This window comes from Ailuropoda melanoleuca, chromosome 17, assembly GCF_002007445.2.
Source record: "Ailuropoda melanoleuca isolate Jingjing chromosome 17, ASM200744v2, whole genome shotgun sequence".
NCBI lineage: Eukaryota > Metazoa > Chordata > Mammalia > Carnivora > Ursidae > Ailuropoda > Ailuropoda melanoleuca.
In genome coordinates this window covers 30,424,741-30,447,109 of record NC_048234.1, presented here as the reverse complement: position 1 = coordinate 30,447,109, position 22,369 = coordinate 30,424,741, and positions in this window count along the sequence as shown.

Genomic DNA, 22,369 nt, shown 5'->3' with positions numbered 1-22,369 from the left:
GGGGTGCTATGTGTGAGGAGATAAAGTGGAGGGGGGAAGCAGACTGGGGGTTCTGTATGGAGGAAAGCAGACGTTCTCCACTAAACTCACATCTCCCTAATCATCAGTCAGCAAAACCATTTAGGTTGAAAGAAAAAAAATATTACCTGGGTGATCGTAGTGATTGTGCTGAACCTAATATACTGATAACACAGTGAATTTATCTTTCGAACTTTCTCAAAAAGAATAGCAGAGTAGGGGGTTAAATGGGATCCGGGGGTATAAGAATAATTTTAGGAATTAATGGCTTAAATAGGAGACTGACAGAGATTCTAGGGGAGATAATGGCTCACCGTAACAAGAGGCCCTAAAAATAAAATCCTGACAGCCTATCCACAAAGGGTCTCAGGAAGGAAGGAGAGGCAAGAGGCACTTCAGAGAGTACCATGTCATGGAGAACTCTGTCAAGTTTGGGGTCTGTCAGGAGGCTGGAGCCTTCAGGGTTTCCCCCAGAAGCCCCCACATCTGCAGGAGATGGGATGCCAAGGGGGCTCCTTAAAATTTTGAGGGGATCCCTGAGCACATGATAGCATCCAGATCCTTTACAGGGTACATGGGGTAATTCACACTCACCCTGGGCTGCACAGTTAGCTCATCTCTCTCTCTCACTGTGCCTCAGCTCCTTGCACTGAGGGTTCCAACAGGGAGTAACTCCTGGAACTTTGCAGGTGTTCTAAGCTATTTTGCACCTTCCTGTCCCTTTCCAGTCCCTCTTTCCAGCTCTATCCTTTCACTCCTGCCTCCTGTCCAGAGGACTGACTGCCCACTCTGCGACATCCCTATAGAGCATTTCCTCGCCTTTCTTTTCATAGCACATCAGGGCATTTTTTCTCTAGCATTTGTCTGTCTTAATCACAGTATAAAACCCATACAGGCAGAGTTCCTCCTTACATTATATCCCATGTGCCTAACGCACGACTTGGAACATAGTAAGTGTTCCATAAAAGCTGAGTAGATGAATTGAGTTAATGAATTAGTGTAATGAAAGGGTGGTGGGAAGCATTTAAAAATCCAATGTACGTTTCTTTAGTAATTTAAAGTGTACCACATAGCAACCTTCTCACGAGGGTATATTATTATTTCTATTTTTCTAATGAAAAATGGTGGCTCAGAGGGTTAGGTGGTCTATGTCCCAAAGACAGCCAGGTCCTCATCCCTGGGACCTGTAAATGTTACATTATATATGGTAAAAGGGATTTTTTTGCAGCTGTGATTAAACTAAAGATTTGGAGATGGGGAGGCTACCTTGGATTATCAAGGCGGACCCAAGTATCCTTAAAAGAGGGCGGTAGCGGAAGACTTGACTGCAGAAGAAGGCACTGTAATGACCTCAGTAGAGAGCGATCTATGGATGCTAATGTTGGGCTTGAAGATGGAGGGAAGGGGCCACAAGCCAAGGAATGCAAGGCAAACAGCACTAGACCCTGGGAGACAAGGAAATGTTCTCTCTCTTACACTCGGGAGGGGGCGTCCTACCGACACCGCAGTATCTACCCAGTGAGACCCATTGCCTGGTTCTGGAGGTCAGAAAGAGAATACGCGTGTATTGTTTTAAGCCACCACGTTGTGGTCATCTGTTACAGCAGCTACAGAAGCTCACGTACCAAGATTCCAAGTGTCAGTCAAGAATAAATGTATTGTCCCGACTTGGGAGCTGTGCCGTGAAGAGCAGTGTTGTTTTGGATGAGTCTCATTTAACCTCTTAGTCTCAGGGCAGAAAGCCACGTGGGACCGTTCTTGCAGGAAGAGTATCGTACAATGGCCTCGTTACCCGTTTGTGAGGTGGGCTGAGGAGCACCTGATGTTTACCTTAGGACTGTCCTTGTAGGTAGGACACTTCCGGAGAGATGTAGCTGGAAGCCGAATTCACTGTGCCCTGCCCACCACCCAAATGCTTCACAGCAGCCCTGCTGGGGAGGTTCCCAACGAGCATCCTGCAGCCCTGGGAGAGTGGGGGCTGCAGATGGGACAGGGAAAGGGGTTCCCTCTTGCTGAGGGGAGGAGAGGTACTTCATACCCACATGCAACACCTTGCATCATTTTTTTGAATGCTCGGCAATGGTGTCATTATTTTTAGAGGAGGAACATGAGTATTAGAGAAATTAAGCATTTTATCCAAGGTTACATGGTTAGTGGCTGAGCCGGGACTAGAACCCACATCCCTCTAGTTTCATTCCTAGGTTTGCACCTCACATCAGTGCTGTGGTTCTCAGGGTGGGACGAGCAGCATTAGCAAGACCCGAGAATTTATTAGAGATGTAAATTCTCAGCTTTCATCTTGAATCAGAAATTCTGGGGTGGGGGCAGGGAGCAGGAATCTGCATTCGAACAACCTCTCCAGGTGATTGTGAAGCCTGCTCAAGCTTGAAAACCACTGCCCTCTGCTGTTCCTCTTGGAGTCCTTGGGAAGGATGATGGCCGTGTTGGCCCAGGCCCAGGCCACTTGCTTCTCTGAGTCACTCCTTAGCAGGAGCAGTAGTAAGTGGCCAACGTACACAGTGCAAGGACATTCTAGATTTGCCATCCTGAACAGTGGCTGAGGCAAAAGGCCTTTTGATGAAGGGAGGGGAGGAATCCAGCACAGATTCAGAGATTCTGACTGCCTAGACAGTGAATTTGATCTGAAACACTTAGTAAGATACAAGTACACATCATCTCCCCTCTAAGAGTTGTTGTTAGCCTCAGACAGCCAAAGGAAACCGATATTTCTCTTGACATCATAGCTACGTTTTTAAAAGCACCTGCTTGTATCTGGAATTCTTGGTGCTAGATACGGTCCTTGTGTTCTTGGAGCTCATACACCAGAGAATGAATTTCAGCCATGAGAAGCCTAGAGAACTCCTATCACAGAATGAGCAGGGCCTGAATTGGATTCTGGTTGAGGGTTTCAGGCCTCTGTGTTCTCCTGGACTCATGAAAGATGTAGCGACCTTGGACATTCTTGGATGATCTATCCATGAGGTTCTTTTCTGGCACAGATATTATAGGTCACATTGCCCCAGTCCAGCCCTGGAGAGCCCTCCTGGTCTGCACACGTCTGGCCACCTCCTCACGCTGTGTGCTGTGGGAACAGCGTGCACGGGTCTCCTTTCTGAATCATTGTGTTTTACTCCCACAGAGCCAGAGTGGGAGGTGGCAGGCTGATGAAAGCAGAGGAACAGCGCGGTCCAACCTAGTAGTAAGATAGTAGTAAACTGAGGTGTATATATTTTGGTGGGGGAAAGGACTCTCAAGAGAGAAGCTTTCTAGGCAGTAGCCCCAAAGAACTAATCGTGAGTAGGGTGAATGGAGAAAGACCGAGTTTTGCTTCCAGTTGTTCCTCTGTGCTCTCACCTGCTTCCAACATAGTTTGCAAAGTGCAGGCAAAGGTTACATCCGCTAGATAGTTATCCAGCCAGTGACTGGAGTTTTTGATCTTACATCATTTAATCTAAACTTCTCTGTCCCCAGGCTGGAGTGAAACCCACAGAAGCACCAAAGCCTTACTTACCCTGCCTTTACGCTTGTGCCACAGTATTCTCATGCATCCATCCATTCTTTGATTCATTCAAAAACTAATTAGGGAGCAAATAGTATGTGCCATTAATCACGCTGTGACAGATACAATGGGTGAGAAAAAGCAAATGTACTTCCTGCCCTCATGGAGCTTACAGTCTGGGGTGGAAGCCAGACTTTATAAATTTTTTAGAGAGCATGAGCTGGGGAGGGGCAGAGGGAAAGAGGGGGAGAGAGAATCTCAAGCAGACTCCCTGCTGGGCACAGAACATGATGACGTGGCCTGAGATCATGACCTGAGCCGAAATCACGAGTTGGAGGCTTAACTGACTGAGTCAACTAGGTGCCCCAGGAGACAGACATTAATAATCACAGAAGCAAATGTAAAACTGTGGTGTTGAGGGAGGAGTTAACAGGGCACGGAGGGCATGGAGGGTGGGAGAGGGGACAGAATCCCTGCAGAGATTGCATATGAGAAGAGACTTGGAAATGTGAAGGATGGAAAGGCCAGAGTGAACGGAGGGGAGACAGGGAGGGAGAGAGGGAAATAGGGAGAGGGATGGAAGGGGGAGAGAAAAAGAAGAGGGTAGGGGGGAGAGGGAGAGGAAAGGGGGAGGGGGGAGAGATGAAAGAGGAGATGGAGATAGATAGGGTGAGGGAGAAGAAATTGAGAATGAGGGGTGTGTGGCAGAACTTTCAGGGTATTACAGACCCATCTTTATCCAAAAAGCAACAGATTTCAGCAGGAGAGTGTTGTGATCAGATCTGCATTTTGAAGATACCACCTTGGCTTCTTTGGAAAGCCAGGGGCTAGAGAGGGTGCAGGAGAATTGTTTGCAGGTTGCTTTTGGCAAGTGATGGTGGTAGCTAACCTTGTGTGTTAGTGGAGGGGATGGAGGGAATATCTATTTAAAAAGAAAAATTAAGAGGGGCGCCTGGGTGGCACAGCGGTTAAGTCTGCCTTCGGCTCAGGGCGTGATCCTGGCATTGTGGGATCGAGCCCCACATCAGGCTCCTCCGCTATGAGCCTGCTTCTTCCTCTCCCACTCCCCCTGCTTGTGTTCCCTCTCTCGCTGGCTGTCTCTATCTCTGTCGAATAAATAAATAAAATCTTTAAATAAATAAATAAATAAAATTAAGAGGATTTGGTGATAGATCAGTTATAGAACAAGAGGGAAGGATCAAGGATGAATCCAGCTTCAGACTTAGGCAATAATAATGACCCATATTGTGTCTAATACACACAGGCACTCTTCTAAGTGCTTTAATCATTTTAAGTCAAATATGAGAAATAGGATTATTATCCTTATTTATAAATGGGGAATCAGAGGCACAGAGAGATTAAGTGTATTTCCTTAGATCACACAGCTAGTAATTGACAGTATCATGATTTGAATCTAGGCAGTCTCCCTCCAGGTTCTGTGATCGTAACTGTCTCTTCTACTGTAAATATCTCTGACATTGAACTATCTCTTGGAAAACATGGGTAGAGACTCCTTTAGATAGACATGCATGGAAACTTATATGGTAAATTATCCTAGGTTCAGCCCAGTCTCCACTCTTAACTACATCAAAGAGCAGGGACAGTGGGAGATCTACGGCCTGCTAGAAGGACTTGGAAGCCTGGGATGTGGAAAGAACAGGAACAGAGGCAGCTGCGCTGTTAGAGGAAGGAGGATAGAATCAGAGCCAGAAAGCGTGACTAACCACGTGATGGGAAGAGAGCAACTGACCACTCTAGTCCTCTGATTCCTGACCGTGAAGAAGGGGGCCACCACATTGAATTGCTAAGTAATGAATACAGAAGGCATAGTGCAGTGCCTGACCTAAAATAGGTGATCAGCATATGATAAATACTTTTTTTTTTAAATCAAAGAATAGTTGACACACAATGTTGCATTAGTTGCAGGTGTACAACACAGCGATTCCACAAGGCCATAGGTTATGCTGTGCTCGCCGTAAGCGTAGCTACCATCTGTCGCTCCACATCGCTGTTAGGGTATCATTGACTATGTTCCCTATGCTGTGCCATTCGTCCCCATGACTTCCAGTGATACATTTGAGTCTGCAGTAGGGGAAGCAGGAAGGATATGGCTCATACTTGTCCATCTTTCAAAAATGTGGCTAATCACAGCACCTGTTGAAGAGAACAGGTGTGGAAAATGGTCATAAGGACAGAGTGAATCCATCTCAGTGAGGACAAATGGTACTAAGGCAGAGCTTACTGGTGAGCTGGCTGGGTTTTTTTGTTTGTTTGTTTTTGATGCATAGTTGACATACAATATCATGTTAGTTTCAGGTGTAAAACAGTGATTCAACATTTATGTACATTACCAAGTGATCACCACCGTAAATCTAGCTACCATCTGTCACTGTACAAAGTTGTTACGATATTATTGCTGTATTCCCTATGCTGTACATTACATCCGTGTGACTTATTTTATAACTGGAAGTTTTTACCCTTCCCCTATTTTAAGCCCCACCCCCCCTTCCCTCTGGCAACCACCAGATTGTTGTCTGTATTTGAATCTGTTTTGTTTGTTTTTTTTTTAGATTCCACATATAAGTGAAATCACACAGTGTTTGTTTTTCTCTAACTTATTTCACCTAGCATAATTCCCTCTAGGTCCATCCCTGTTGTCTCAGGTGGCAAGATTTCATTCTTTTTTATGGCCGAGTAATAGTCCATTGTATATTTATACTGTGTTTTCTTTATCCATTTATCCATTGATGGAAACTTACATTGGTTTCATATATTGGCTATTTGGAATAATGCTGCAATAAACATAGGGGTGCATATGTCTTTTCAAATTAGTGTTTTCCTGTACTTTAGATAAAAACCCAGAAGTGGAAGTGCTGGATCATATGGTAGTTGTATTTTTAATTTTTGAGGAACCTCCATACTGTTTTCCACAGTGTACCATTTTGCATTCCCATCAGTACTGCATGAGGGTTCCCTTTTGTCCACATCCTCACTAATACTTGTTATTTATTGTCTTTTTGATAATAGCTATTCTGGCAGGTGTGAGGTACATCTCATTATAGTTTTGATTTGCATATCCCTGATGTGCATGTTTTCATGTGTTGGCCATCTGTGATTTCTTTTTTGGAGAAATGTCTATTTAGGTCCTCTGCCCATTTTTAAATTGGATTTTTTTTTGGGGGGGTATTGATTTGTATGGATTCTTGATATATTTTGGATATTAACCCCTTATTGGTTAGATCATTTGCAAATATCTTCTCCCATTAAGCAGTGTGATGCCTCCAGCTTTGTTCTCTCTCAATATTGCTTTGACTATTCAGAGTCTTTCATGGTTCCATATAAATTTTAGGATTATGTGTTCTACTTCTGTGAAAAATGCCATGGGTAATTTGTTAGGGATTGCTTTTAAATCATAGATTGCTTTGGATAGTATGGACATTTTAACAATATTAATTCTTTCATTCCATGAGCATGGTATATCTTTCCATTTATTTGTATCTTTCATCAGTGTTTTATTGGTTTCAGAGTACAGGGCTTTTATCTCCATAGTTAAATTTATTTTCAGTTATTTTATTCTGTTTGATGCAATTGTAAATGACGTTTTTTTCTTTAAGTCTGTATTTTCATTCCAATTAACATATGTAATATTAGATTTGGTGTACAATATAGTGATTCAACACTTCCATACAACACCCGGTGCTCATCCCAACAAGTGCATTCCTTAATGGATTGTTTTCTTAATTTCTCCTGCTACTTTATTATTACCATACAGAAACGCAACAGACTTCTGATTATTAATTTTGTATCCTGCAACTTTAGTGAATTTATTTATTCTAGTAGTTTTTTTGGTGGAGTCTTTAGGGTCTCATATCATCTGCAAATAGTGACTGCTTTACTACTACTTTTCCAATTTGGATGCCTTTCATTTCTCGTCTGATTGCTGTGACAAGGACTTATAATACTATGTTGAACAGAAGTAGTAATAGTAAGCATTCTTGTTTGTTCCTGATCTTAGAGAAAATGCTTTTATCTTGTTAGCTGTGGGTTTATTATATATGGCCTTTATTGTGTTGAGAAATTGTCTCTCTATATCCACATTGTTTTTATTATGAACGGATGTTAATTTTATCAGTTGCTTCTTGTGCATCTGTTGAGATGATTACACGATTTTTATCCTTATTTTTGTTAACATGGTTCGTCATGTTGATTGATTTGTGGATATTGAACCATCCTTGCATCCCTGGAACAAATCCTACTTGATCATGGTGTATGATCCATTTAATGTATTGTTAAATTCAGTTTGTTAATATTTTGTTGAGAAATGGCTGGGTTGTTTAAGCATGTATGGAAAGACTTTGTTACCTGACCAACTGCTGAAAGCCAGTGTTGGGATTAACAAATCACTAATTCACATCTTCAGCCTAATAGCTCTGGTTGAACAGGCTTTCAGGCTGGGGATCAGAATACTCTACTCATTTTTACTTTTTAAAATTTAAAGGGCTGCTAATTTGCCTCAGCTCTCCTAGTTAATGGCCAGCCAAAGACTTGTACTCAGCTGCTTAATTCCTACTTAATTCCTGGGTGTCCACTATTTAAGAACATGAAGTTTGCAGTAATGGCTTTTAGTAAATGAAGAGAAGCCTTCTCACATTCAGGAAAGAAGTATCCATCTGTGACAGGGCTTCTTAAACTTTGATGTGCTCACAGATCATCTTGGGATCTTGCAGAAATGCATATTCTAATTGAGTAGGTCTGGTCTAATTGTATTAGTTTTCTTTTTTATAATTAAAAATTGTTATTGAAATTTTTGAGGTTTTAATTGACATAATATTAGCCTCAGGTATAATAAAATGATTTGATTCTTGTATATATTGCAAAATGGTCACTACAATAAGTCTAGCTAATACTCACCATACATAGTTACGAAACTTTTTTTTCTTGTGATGAGAACTTTTAAGATGTACTCTTAGTAACTTTCCAATATGCACTATAGTGTTGTTAATTATAGTCACTGCGCTGTACTTTACACCCCCATGACTTCTTCATTTTATAACTGGAAGTTTGTACCTTTTGACCCCCTTCATCTAATTTTCTCACCCCACCCCCCACCTCCAGGAATCACCAATTTGTTCTCCACATCTATGAGCTTGCTCTCTCTATCTCTCTCTCTCTTTTTCCATATATAAGTGAGAATATGCACTATTTGTCTTTTTCTGACTTCTTTCACTTAGTACAATGCTCTAAAAGTCCATCCATTTTGTTACAAATGGCAAGATTTTCTTTTTTATGCTAAATTCCATTGTATATTATGTCACATTTCTTTTATCAGTTCATCTGTCAGTGGACACTTAGGTGTTTTTCATACCTTGGCTGTTGTAAATAATGCTGAAAGGAACATGAGGATGCATATATCTCTTTGAGATAGTGATTTCATTTCTTTCAGTTACATACTCAGGAATGGAATTGCTGGATCATATGGTAGTTCTTTTTTTAATTTTTTGAGGCACCTCCGTACTGTTTTCCATAGTAGCTGCACCAATTTACATTCCCACTAACAGTGCATGAGGGTTCCCTTTTCTTCACCTCTTCACCAACACTTATTTCTTGCCTTTTTGATAAGCCATTCCAACAGGTGTGAGATGATATCTCATTGTGGTTTTCATTTGCATTTTTTTTTTAAGATTTTTATTTATTTATTCGACAGAGATAGAGACAGCCAGCGAGAGAGGGAACACAAGCAGGGGGAGTGGGAGAGGAAGAAGCAGGCTCATAGCAGAAGAGCCTGATGTGGGGCTCGATCCCATAATGCCGGGATCATGCCCTGAGCCGAAGGCAGACGCTCAACCGCTGTGCCACCCAGGCGCCCCTCATTTGCATTTTCTTGATGATTAGTGATGTTGAGCGCCTTTATGTGTACCTGTGGGCTATCTGTATGTCTTTGGAGAAATGTCTAATCATGTCCCTCTGCCCATTTCTGGGGCAGGGGGTTGGGGGGGAAGAGGGAGAGAGAGAATCTTAAGTAGGCTCCACACCTCCAGCATGGAGCCCAACGTGGGGCTTGATCTCACACTCCTGAGATCATGACTTGAGCTGAAATCAAGATTTGGATGCTTAACCAACTGAGACCCCCAAGCACCCCCTCTGGCCATTTTAAAATTGGATTGTGTGGATTTTGCTATTGAGTTGCATGAGTTCTTTATCTATTTTGGATATTAACCCCTTATCGCATATACAATTTGCAAATATTTTCTCTCATTCAGTAGGTTGTCTTTTCCTTTTGTTGATGGATTCCTTTGCTGTGCAGAAGTTTTTAGTTTGATGTAGTCTCACTTATTTATATTTTGCTTTGTTGTTAGATAAAAAATCATTGCCCAGACAAGGAGCTTGCCAATTTTTCTTCTCGGAGTTTTATTGTTTCAGGTCTTACATTCATTAAGATCTTTAATCCCTTTTGAGCTTTTTGTATGGTGTAAGATAGAGGTCCAGTTTTATTATTTTGTATGTGGCTATCTAGTTTTCCCAACATCATTTGTTGAGGAGACTATCTTTTCTCCATTGCATATTCTTTGGCCTCTTGTCAGAATATAATTGACCATATATATGTGGGTTTATTTTTGCGTTATCTCTTCTGTTCCATTGATCTATGTGTCTGCTTTTTATGGAAATGCAATACTGTTTTAATTACTGTAGCTTTGTAATATAGTTTGAAATCAGACAGCATGATGCCCCCAGCTGTGTTTTTTCTCAAGATGCTTTGTCTATTTGGGGTCTTTCATGTTTCCATACCAATTTTAGGATTTTTTGTTCTAGTTCTGTGAAAAGTTCCATTGGAATTTGATAGGGATTGCAAATATTGAATCTGTACATTTTTTGGGGTAGTATGGTCAGTTTAACAATATTAATTCTTCCTGTCTATGAGCACAGAATATCTTTGCATTTCTTTGTGTCATCTTCAATTTTTTTCATCAATGTTTTATAGTTTTCAGTGTATGAGTCTTGGTTGAATTTATTCCTAGGGGTTTTATTCTTTTTGAGGGTAGTTGTAAATGGGATTATTTTTTTAATTTTTTAGCGTTTCATTATTAGTGTGTAATAATGCAACATTATTTATGTATATTGATTTTATATATTGTAACTTTACTGAATTTGGCTCTTAATTCCAAAAGTTTTTTGGAGTAGAGTCTTTAGGGTTTTTAATATATGTTATCTGAAAATAGTGGCAGTTTTACTTCTTCCTTTCCAGTTGAATGCCTTTTATTTATTTTTCTTGCCTAATTGCGCTGGCTAGGATTTCCAGTACCATGTTGGATAAACGTGAAGAGAGTGGGTATCCTGTCTTATTATTATTTTTTTTAAGATTTTATTTGACAGAGAGAGCCAGCAAGGGAGGGAACACAAGCAGGGGGAGTGGGAGAGGAAGAAGCAGGCTCCTAGTGGAGAAGCCTGATGTGGGCTCGATCCCAGAACTCTGGGCTCACACCCTGAGCCGAAGGCAGACGCCTCACGACTGTGCCACCCAGGTGCCCCTATCCTGTCTTATTCCTGGTTTTAGAGAAAAAGTTTTCAGCTTTGCAACATTGTATATGATGTTAGCTGAGGGCTTGACATATATGAACTTTATTATGTTGAGGTATGTTCCTTCTACATTCACTTTGTAGAGGGGTTTTGTCAAGAATGCATGTTGAATTTCATCGAGTGCTTTTTATGCATATATTGAAATGATATAATTTTTTGTTAATGTGATGAATCACATTAATTGATTTGTAGATGTTAAGTCATATTTGGATCCCCAAAATAAATCCCACTTGATCATGGTGTATGATCCTTTTCATGTGTTGTTGAATTCAGTTTGCTAATAGTTTGTTGAGGATTTTTGCATCTGTGTCCGTCAGGGATATTAGCCTGTTAGTTTCTTTTCTGTGGATTCCTTGTCTGATTTGTTATCAGGGTAAAGCTTGTTTCATAAAATGATTTTGGAAGTATTCCCTCCTCTTCTACTTTTGGGAAGAGTTAGAGAAGAATTATTACATCTTTAAACATTTGGTAGAATTCATCTGTGAAGCAGTCTGGTCATGTAGATTTTTACAGGGAGGTTTTTGACACCTGATTCAATCTCCTTGCCAGTAAGAGGTCTGTTTCGATCTTCTGCTTCTTCATGATTCAGTTTGGGTAGGTTGTGTGTTTCTAGGAATTTTTCCATGTCTTGTAATTTGTCCAATTTGTTGGTGTATAATTGTTCATAGTAGTTTCTTATGATCTTTTACTCTCCTCCATTATTAGTGTATCACTATTTCTCATTTTAGGTCTGTTAATATTTGCTTTATGTATTTAAGTGCTCTTATGTTGGGTGCTCAAATATTTAAAAATGTTATATCCTCTTGTTGGATTGACTCCTGTATCATTATGAAATGGCCTTGTCTCTTCTTGCAGTCTTTTAAAATCTATTTTTCCTTTTTTTTTTTTTTTTAAAGATTTTATTTATTTATTCGACAGAGATAGAGACAGCCAGCGAGAGAGGGAACACAAGCTGTGGGGCTGGGAGAGGAAGAAGCAGGCTCATAGCGGAGGAGCCTGATGTGGGGCTCGATCCCGCAACGCCGGGATCATGCCCTGAGCCGAAGGCAAACGCTTAACCGCTGTGCCACCCAGGTGCCCCTAAAATCTATTTTTCTGGTATAAGTATAGCTACCCTAGCTTTTTTATGGTTTCCATTTGCATGGGATATATATATATATATATTCTAAATTAAGATTTTATTTATTTGAGAGAGAGGGAGAGCACGAGCAGGAGGAGGGACAGAGGAAGAGGAGAGAGAAGCAGACTCCTAGCTGAGCAGGGCGCCTGAAGAAGGGTGTAATCTCAGGACCCTGGGATCATTCCCACGTGCTCTGGGAATATTTTTTTCTATCACTTCACTTCACTTTCTTTATTTTTTTTTTAAATTTTATTTATTTATTCGACAGAGATAGAGACAGCCAGCAAGAGAGGGAACACAAGCAGGGGGAGTGGGAGAGGAAGAAGCAGGCTCACAGCAGAGGAGCCTGATGTGGGGCTCGATCCCATAACGCCGGGATCACGCCCTGAGCCGAAGGCAGACGCTTAACCGCTGTGCCCCCCAGGTGCCCCTATCACTTCACTTTCTGTATGTGTCCTTATATCTGAAGTGAGTTTCTTGTAGGCAGCACATAGTTTGTATTGTTTTCTTCTCCATTCACTCTCGTCTTTTGATTGGAGAAATTAGTCTGTATATATTTAAAGTAATTGTTGATAGATATATGCGTATTGCCATTTTGTTACTGTTTTCTGGCTCTTCTGTAGTTCTTTTCATTTCTTCTCTTGCTCTTTTCTTGTATGATTTGATAATTTTCTGTAGTAATATGGGGTGCCTGGGTGGCTCAGTCAAGCATCTGCCTTTGGCTCAGGTCATGATCTCAGGATCTTGGGATCAAGCCCCACATCAGGCTTCCTGCTCAGCAGGGAGTCTGCTTCTCTCTCTCCCTCCCCCTGCTTCCTCTGCCCTTCCTCACTGCTCCTCTCTCCCTCAAATAATTAAAAACTTATAAAAAAAGGAATTTTCTGTAGTAATATGCTTAGATTTTTCTCTCTCTTTTGTGCATATATTACAGATTTTTGATTGTAGTTTTCATGAGGCTTACATATAACAACTTATATTTATAACAATGTATTTTAACTTGATAGCAACTTAAGTATACACAGATCCTAACCTCTACATTCTATCTCCCTTCCCTTCATGATGTTTTTGATGTCACAATTTATATCTTTTTATCTTGTGTATCCCTTAACTATTTGTCATATTTTTACTACTTTTGTCTTTGAAACTTCATCCTAGTTTTATAAGTGATTAATTCACCATCTTTACAACATTATATTATTCTAAATTTTACCATGTATTTATCTTTACCAATGAGATTTATACTTTCATAGGTTTTTCTGTTTCTAATAATGCCCTTTATTTTCAGTTTACCAAAGTCTCTTTAACATTTCTTTTGAGGCCAATTTAGCACTGAGGATTTAGGCTTTTCTTGTCTAGAAAACTCTTTATCACTTCTTTAATTCTGAATGACAACATTTCTGAGTGGAGTATTTTTGGTTGGAAGTTTTTTTTCTTCCAGCACTCTGAATATACTATGCCACTTTCTTCTGACCTATAGGGTTTCTGCTGAAAGATCTGGCTGATGGTCTTATGGGTTTCCCATGCTTTTCTTTCCGCTTTTAAGATTCTTTCCTTGCCAGGGCACCTGGGTGTCTCAGTCGGTTAAGCGTCTGCCTTCAGCTCAGGGCACGATCCCAGGGATCATGAGCAGGGAGCCTGCTTCTCCCTCTCCCTCTGCCACTCCCCTTGCTTTCACACTTTTTCTCTCTCTCTCTCAAATAAATATATTTTTTTAAAAGGGTTCTTTCCTTGCCTTTAAGTTCGACTCCTTAATTGTAATGTATCTCAGTGTGGATCTCTTTGGTTTCATCTTATTTGAAACTCTCTATGCTTCCTGTATCTGGATGTGTGTTTCTTTCAATTTAGGGATTTTCAGCCATTTTTTTCCTTCAAATATGTTTTTTGGTCCTTGCTCTCTCTCCTTCTGGGGTCCTGTGACACAAATGTTGGTCTGTTTGATGGTGTCCCATAAGTTTCTTAAGCTATCTTCGCTTCTTTGCGTGTTTTTACGTTTTGCTGCTCTGATTGTATGAGTTCCAGGGATTCTTTCTTCTGCTTTATCCAGTCGGCTGTTGAAACCTTCTATTATAGTTTTTAGTTCAGTTATTGTATTCGTCAGCTCTGTGACTTCCATTTGGTAATCTTGTAAATAATTCAATCTCTTTATTGAAGTTCTCACTGTGTTCACCCTTTCTTCTCCCCAGGTTGGGGAGCACCTTTATAACCACTATTTTGAACTCTATATCCATTAAATCACTTAAATCCATTTCGTTAGGGACTTTTTCTGAAATTTTATCTTATTCTTTAATTGGGAACATACTCCTCTGTTTTTTCTTTTCTTGACTTTCCGTGTTAGTTTCTCTGCATAAAATAAAACAGTCACCTCTCCTAGTCTTGAAGAAGTGATCTTGTACAACAGATGAGCCCTGTCATTCAAGTCTGTCCTAGATCTTCGTTGTTTCTCAATCCTTTGTGATTGTCCAAGCAGCCTATTTGATTTTTACTAAGTCTCAGTAGTTGAGGGTGTGCCAAGAGCTGTCAGGATCCCAAAGGGGAGAATCTCAGCACATATTGATTGAAAGTCCTACCCTCAGGAGGCTGCTTTAAATGCAAATACATATAGTCCCTTGAGAATGCAAGCAGCAGTGCCACTGGCTACCAAAGCCACTGGATCTAAGGTGTCCCCTTGGCAGCAGTTACAGAACTCATGGCACCTGACAAGTGTGCAAGCTCCTTTCCAGGAGATACCAGCCATCCGAAGCAAGGCAGAGGGGGAGGGTGAGGATGACATCCACTAGCCTCTGTCCCAGGAGTGGTTCTAGGTAGGTCCCTAAATGTGTGACAAACCAGAAGCCTGCCCCTCAGACCTCAGCTATGAAGATACATGTACTGGCTTTTGATCGCTGCTATGACAAGTTCCCATTTTGTCATGGCTTAACCAAGCAGCCATTTATCATCTCACAGTTCTGTAGGTCAGAAGTCTGGGCACAGCTGCTCAGTTGCTTCTTTGTTCTGGTTTTACAACGTTGGAAACAAGGTGTCACAGGTTGCATTCTTCCTCGAGGCTCTGGGAATGTATCTGCTCCAAGTTCACTCATGTCAATGGCAGAATTCAGGACTGAGATCCGTTTCCTTGACACCCATTGGCTGGGATTTATTCTGAGTTTCTAGAGGCTGAGTGTATTTCTTGTTTCGTGGCTCCCTTCCTGCATCTTCAAAGCCAGTGACTGTAGGTCACCTCCTTTTCACATCTTGAATTGGATTCTCTCCTCTGCCTTCTGGGCTTCCTTTCACTCCATCCCTCTGACTGACTGACGTTGGCCCGCATGGATAATTCAGGATAATCTCCTTATTGTCAAGTTATTTGATAGCAACCTTTAAGAATTCCATCTGCAAAACCCCTTCACAGCGGCGAATAAGAATTCCACAGAGAGGAATCTTAGGGAGACACTTCCGGACTCTGCTACCATACTAACCAACCCACAGCTACCGTTGCTGCCGTACACTTTCAGTGGCAAGGTCCTACAGCACTGGTTTTATTGAGTGTGTGCCCGAGGTATTACATGTGTTTTAGGGCCAGTGACAGAATCTCCATGAAATTCCTGAGATTTCCCTTTTACGTTGAATAGAAGGGCTGGAGCTGTTCACGGGGTGATGTTGAAGACGAGAAAAACTGAGGTATAGATCCAGAGAGCTATGCTGATGCGTTTCAGAATCAAGATTAGAACTTAGTTGTCTAGTGTTATTTCCTCCCTGTCATTTACTCTGTTATTCTCCTAGTTTTTGATTTATTGGCTTATTCATCTATTGATGAAAGAGTTACCAAATGCCTACCCTATGATAGACATTTTGCTAGCTTTATGCGCTGTTAAGACATTTACAGACATCGCCCCCATGAAACAAACTTTGTAGTGAACATCACATACGTCAGACAAATACTCCTGCAGTTAAGTAGGTATGTGTAATTGATATGAGAGTAAAACAGAGGCTTCCATGAGAGCTTATAATGAGATCTTCAGAAGATGAAGAAGTGACATTTTAATTGAGGCCCAGATAATAAGTAAATGTTGGCCAGGTATAGATGATTAGGAATGGGATAGCATTAAAGTAGGGAAAATGGCATGTGGGAAAGTTCTAAGGCACAAAACAGAATAGAAAAAGCAGGGAAAGTCCATGTGGCTGGAAAACATGATGGGAGGGAGAGAATGGCATGAGATGAATTTAGAGAAGTGGGGGGTCTCCCATTGACCATGGCCTTGATGGCCATAGGAAGGTATTTCACCTTTTTCCAAGCTGGAATGGGAAGCCACGGGAGGGTTTCCAACAGTAGAGGTTTGTGTGAGCTTTGAGTTTTTAAAAAGAGCGTTCTGGCTGCTGTGTGGAATAGATCAGAAGAAAGTAGGAACATGGGGAGTGTGAGCATAAGGGGTGCATTAGATGAGGCTAGAAAGGAAGTTTTGCAATAGTTCGGGTGAGAAGTAGCCTGATTAGATTGCGGGCAGTAAAAGTGAAAGGCAGGAAATGAATCTGAAATGTATTTTGGTGGTAGAGCTGTCTTGACCTGCAGGTGGGGTAGATGGGGAGAGATGGTCAAGATGATTCCTGATTTCTGTCACGTGTGTGGCTCTTCTCATGACACGAGTCAGTTACAGATCATATCCTTATACATAAAAAAGTTTACATTTTCTGGATAGCTTAGCTGTTATTATAACAGTTATGATTCAGGGGGCAAGAAAGTCTTATGTAATACCACCTGGAAGGAAACGGTTTCACCAGATTTGTCAAAGGAGCTCACGGAATTTGTATTATGGGATGACTTCAGTTTTGTAATGTTTCACTGTGTTCCCCCTATCTCCATTCTGTTTCTTTCTCATTTCATCTGGGGCTAGAAAATGCAAATGATGGCCCCTAGACAGAGAAAAACTAGCATGACAGGAGGCATCCCATCCTCATTTCTTAACAGCCACTGCCTCATTTCCCTTAGGTCCATTCTAATTTCTTTTGCCCACGTGGCCCATTGGTTACTGCTAGTTCTCATGATGATATTGATATCCACTCCTGGCTTGGGTCACACACAGCGCTGTGTGGCCATGTGTGTAGTCTTGGGTACAATGTTGCTCTATTCACAGGAGACAGCGGGGGCCCTGAACCAGACATCACCGATGAAAACATGGAATCCTCATGTAAGCTCCATGGCCACAACCTGAAGATGCTTTTGACAGACATTCTCCTTGGCTCTTGTTTTTTTCCTGGAGACTCTGATATCGGATTGTCTGGCTTTAAATTAATCCCACTACTTCCATTTATCAATGGGGTGCCTGAGGCATTTACCTCATCTGCTCTCCCACTTGTAAAAAGAGAAGAAAATCAGGCTATTGGTAGTCATTAGTGGAATAACCCATACAAACATTCAGCACAGAACTTCGCTCATAGAAGTACGCCCTATGGGGGAATTATTGTTGTTATTTTCATCCTTAGGGAAGAAAGGTGCTGGCACATGACTTTCCTTTTGCTCTCTGGTAATGATAACTTAGGGGGCAAAGTGTTGTGTTTTTTGTTTGTTTGTTTCGTAGAAGGAAAAGAGGATTCTGAGCAGGCCCTTGTCCCCAAGTATGGTCTTGCAAACAGACCATGCCAGATTTGTTGCTCTGGCCATGGACATCACAGTGAAAAGAAGCTATGGGCCGCCGCCTCTCATGTGAGCTATTCTGACAGCTGAGCTCAGCTTAGTACCCTGTCCTCTTATTTCGCTGGCTCGGTGCAGCCAGTCCTCTAGGGACTGAAGCAAATATGGTCTCCTTAGCATTTTGTCTGAATGAATGCTTTCCAAATATACTGGCAGAAGGCCATGAGTTGACTTGATGGGGTCCTTAAGTAAGTCATTTGGCCTCTGTGGAAAGACGGCTGATGACTCTATCAAGGAGACAGAAGGAGGCCAACAGCCCATCTATGGCTTTTATAAGTTGACCCCTGTGATCTTTCTATCCCCTCCCTCCAGCTGCCTACACTGCTCACTCGTTGCCATCTCTGTCCGCAGACCCTTTAATGGTTTTGTGCCCTTGAACCAGTTCTCTCTCCAGGGAATCCTTCTCCAACATCCTCACCTTCATTGACTTACAAATTCCTGCTTATCCTTCAAGACGAAGGTCAAATGTCATTTCTCACTTAAGCCTTTTTATTCATTCATTCTGCAAACATTTATCAAGCGAGGCACCGTGCTACACATACCAGCTAGAGCTGCGAATAAGATAGACGAAGCCCCAGCTTTCACGGTGCTGATGTTCTAGTGGGAGAGATTGACGGTAAACAAGTAAATACACCATAGAATGTCATGTTGTGATAAGTGCTATGAAAAGACCAGCAAAGGTAGGCAGGTGTGGGATGTGTGGTGGGGGGAGCTACTTTCCAAGGGAGCTGTTTTTGAACTAAGACCTGCTGGATGGGGAGAAACCAGTGATGTGAAGAGCAGGGGTCTTGATGCGTAAGCACGTTAGTTTTGTTTGAAGAACCAAAAGAAAGTTGTTACGACTGGAGCAAGGTTAGCAAGAGAGAAGGGGCATAAGAAGACAGGAGAACGATCTCAGGTAAGGAGTTCAGATTTGATCCCGAGCAAATAGGAAGAAAGGGGAGAAATCTGATTTTGTGTTGATGATAGATAGCTCTCTGCTGTCTCCGTGGAGAGTGGACGGGACAGGACGGAAAAAGAAAGGAAGGGAGAGAAGCAGGAAGCCCAGTTGGGAGGCTCCTGCCCCAGCCCTAGATGGAGACGATGACCCAGTATTACAACTGTGGACCATTTAGAGATTTATTGTGAAGGTGCGGCTAATGAGACTCTGCTAATGGATTGGATTTGAGGGCAAAAAAAGAAGAGTTACTAGGTTTTGGATTTGAGCAACTGGCTGGCTGGATTGTAATGCCATTCGTGGGGTGGGAGACATTTGGAGATAATAATATTTGGGGGATTGAGCAGTCTGAAGTCTGTTTTGGACGTGTTAATTTTGAGATGCCTGTTAGCTATCTGAAGGGAAATGTCACGTAGGTGTTTGGAACTACAGGTAGAACTCTTGAGAGAAGAGATCAGAGATGGGTATCTATTGTATATATATAAACTCCCCACCCCAGCACAAGTAGTGAATTTCTACCTCCTTTGCAGAGTTAATATTAAGATCCCAACAGATCCCAGGTTCTCCTGCCTCTGTAGGTCCTACATCACGTCATACATATTAAAATTCACCTTTATCCTACATTAAATTTAATTATATGTGGTTCCTTAAGAGCTGAGTTGCGATTGACTAGTTTGACATGTTGCATTTTGTAGACATTTAATTAAAATACCACCTGATTTTGCACATTTCAGAGATAACTGTATTTTTAATGGCGCACGCTATTTTTGGAAGCCCTTAGAAAGCTCCTCGTGCAAGGGCAGGGAACGTTTAGCACTTAATTGGGAAAGTCAGCTTGCTCTTCTAGACTGCCCCACAATATTTTTACGCCCTTTTAAAGGCGCTTAAATAGCTTCATAGTACAATCATGTGTTTTGTGTCTGTGCCTTCCATTAGACTCTCAGCTTTGTAGAGGGCAAGAAGGACCTCAGAGCTTGCCTATGACAAGGACTTACTGTTCACGAAGCAATGAAGCTGAGGTCATGAAGAGAAAAAGCCAAGTCTAGGGATCCTTTGTCTTCTACCTGCAGTGCAAAAGGGCTCCTAACCCCTGCCTTGCAACATGTGTAATATGGACCGCCCCCCGCCCCGCCCGGCATTCTTCAAAAGGAGGCAGTTTTGTGCAGAAAGTTGATGTCCTGGGCTCCATTCCCAACCACACCCTTGACTAGCTGTGAATCTGGCAACAGGAAGTTCATCTCCACAGGCCTCTGAGTTTCTGTGGGCCAAATTAAAGCCATTTTAGTGGAACTCTATCAGCCTGAAAATATTAGATTCTTAAAATAATGGAGTCTTTGCTAAAATAAAAGATCCCACACTTCAGGGCTCAGGAAGTGTTTCTGGGAATTTTTCAAAGCAGGGATGCAAAATATATTGTTTGTTGCCGGATACGTGGCTTTGAAAAAGCAACAGTTGCCCCCCACATTGCCTCTTGTAGAGAGGAGATCTTGCAAGAAAATGCTTCAGTAATAAGACACATGTCTTTCTGAGTCCTTTGCAGTTAGAGTGGAAAGGAACCGCTGGCACTCCCAGGCCCCAGACTGGCCCTGTGAGACTTTGTGATGCTGCCTTAACGGCATCCTTCTTGCCCAAGAATTGACTCTGGGCCAGATGTTCCCGTCTCATGATGAAGAGGAGACGTGATGACATGCATCATAGCCCCACCTCTAGTGCCAAGTAGCTCCAACGAGCCACAGTGAAATGACGTCCCTCTTGGCTATGCCCGTCTAAATTTGTCAATGGCTCCAAAGTATTCTGCCGAGAACTTCAGATTTTATGGGTTTGCACCAAAAATAACATCGGGACATGGCTGTCACCCAGAAGCAGGTTAATACTTTCTGTCATTGACGCATACTGATTTGGAGCCCAGGGCCCAACTTGGGCCAGGTGAGGTCAAGCTGCAGCTGGCCTTTGAGTTCCCTGTACCATTTTGTGTTAGAGGATGGAAGGAGGGAGTGGTGAGCTGGCCAGGCCCTAGTTTAACGTTGCCTCCAACTTTCTCCAGATTCATCAGGCTGTCTGTCATTTCTCTTTGCGTGAAGCTGAAGGATGATAGGAAAAGAGTTAAGAGTATTTTAACTGCCTGATATTCACATGCACACAGGTGGCAGTTTCCTGAACATGAAGAGTAGAGCGTTGAGTGGGAAACAATGAGTCCGATAGAAGAGATCGGCAGCATGATGATAAGCCCCTAACCCTGGGTGAAAGTGAGGCGCGTCTGACCCATCCACAGTTGGACACTGGTGATTAGCAAGGCCTGTCACAGGTGTGGGCGTTGAGAACGGGCACGCTACTCATCTTTTGGAAAGCGCTGAAGTGTAGATCCTTCCTGACTAATCCATTAAATGTTGAATCACTGTTCTTTGGAGCAATTCGATTAAACTATTAAAACAATTGACTTCTTCCCTGAGCCATCTCTTCCCTAGCAGGTTCCCCAGTAATGTTCCTCCTTCTCTTGTCCCATCTACTTCGTTAAGCCTCAGCCCCCTAGCTCCAGAACCAATCCTAGTTCCACTTACTCCAGGAAACTTGCCTTGACCAGTTCAATTCAAAGGAATTTCCGCCAGTCTGAACTTAACAATTTAGTGTCCGAGTCATTTGAGATTGAGAATGCACTGATGTTAATTGTCTTACTGTTAAGCTTTATTTTTATTCTGTCTGGTTGTGTAATCCCAATCAATTTCAATCCCATCTGCCTCAGCTTTCTTGTTGGTAAACAGAAGATTATGATAATTTGGAAAGATGCATACTTCTGCGTTAGAGTTTTTGTGAAAATTGAGAGAATTGACATTAGGATGCATATACTCTATATTCCCACATTGTGCCTGCACAGTAAGTGTTCAATAAAATCAGTCCCTGCCTCCCACACTCATAGTGGGATTTCATGACAGCAGAGGCTCTCTCTAACATGATTTTGTATCCCTAGATCTTTATTTTTTTTTTAATTCTTAAAAAAATTTTTAAAAAGATTTTATTTATTTATTTAACAGAGAGAGAGAGACAGCCAGATAGAGAGGGAACACAGCAGGGGGAGTGGGAGAGGAAGAAGCAGGCTCCCAGTGGAGGAGCCTGATGTGGGGCTTGATCCCAGGACCCTGGGATCACGCCCTGAGCCGAAGGCAGACGCTTAACCGCTGAGCCACCCAGGCGCCCCTGGATCCCTAGATCTTTAAACCTAACTGGAGTTCAATTTAGATGTTGCTTTCATTGATTTCTCATTTCTTTTCCCAAAAGGCAGGGCATTGAACCTTCAGAGCTAGGGCCTGCTTCTCACGCGGGGTTCACGAAGATCTGTGATCCACGGTGGGTCTTTGCTGACTATACAGTCCCACCCTGTGGCCTGTACTGGAGATTTATTTTAGACAAAGTTGCCTTCTAGGCACCTGGGGCTACAGCCATTGTCAGTTTTACACAGGATATCAGCAAATTGAACAAAGCCTTTTCCCCTTTCAACAGCTTTCACCCCCTACCCCACCAACTCATGCACAGTCCCTTGATCCCCACCCCTCCAAACAT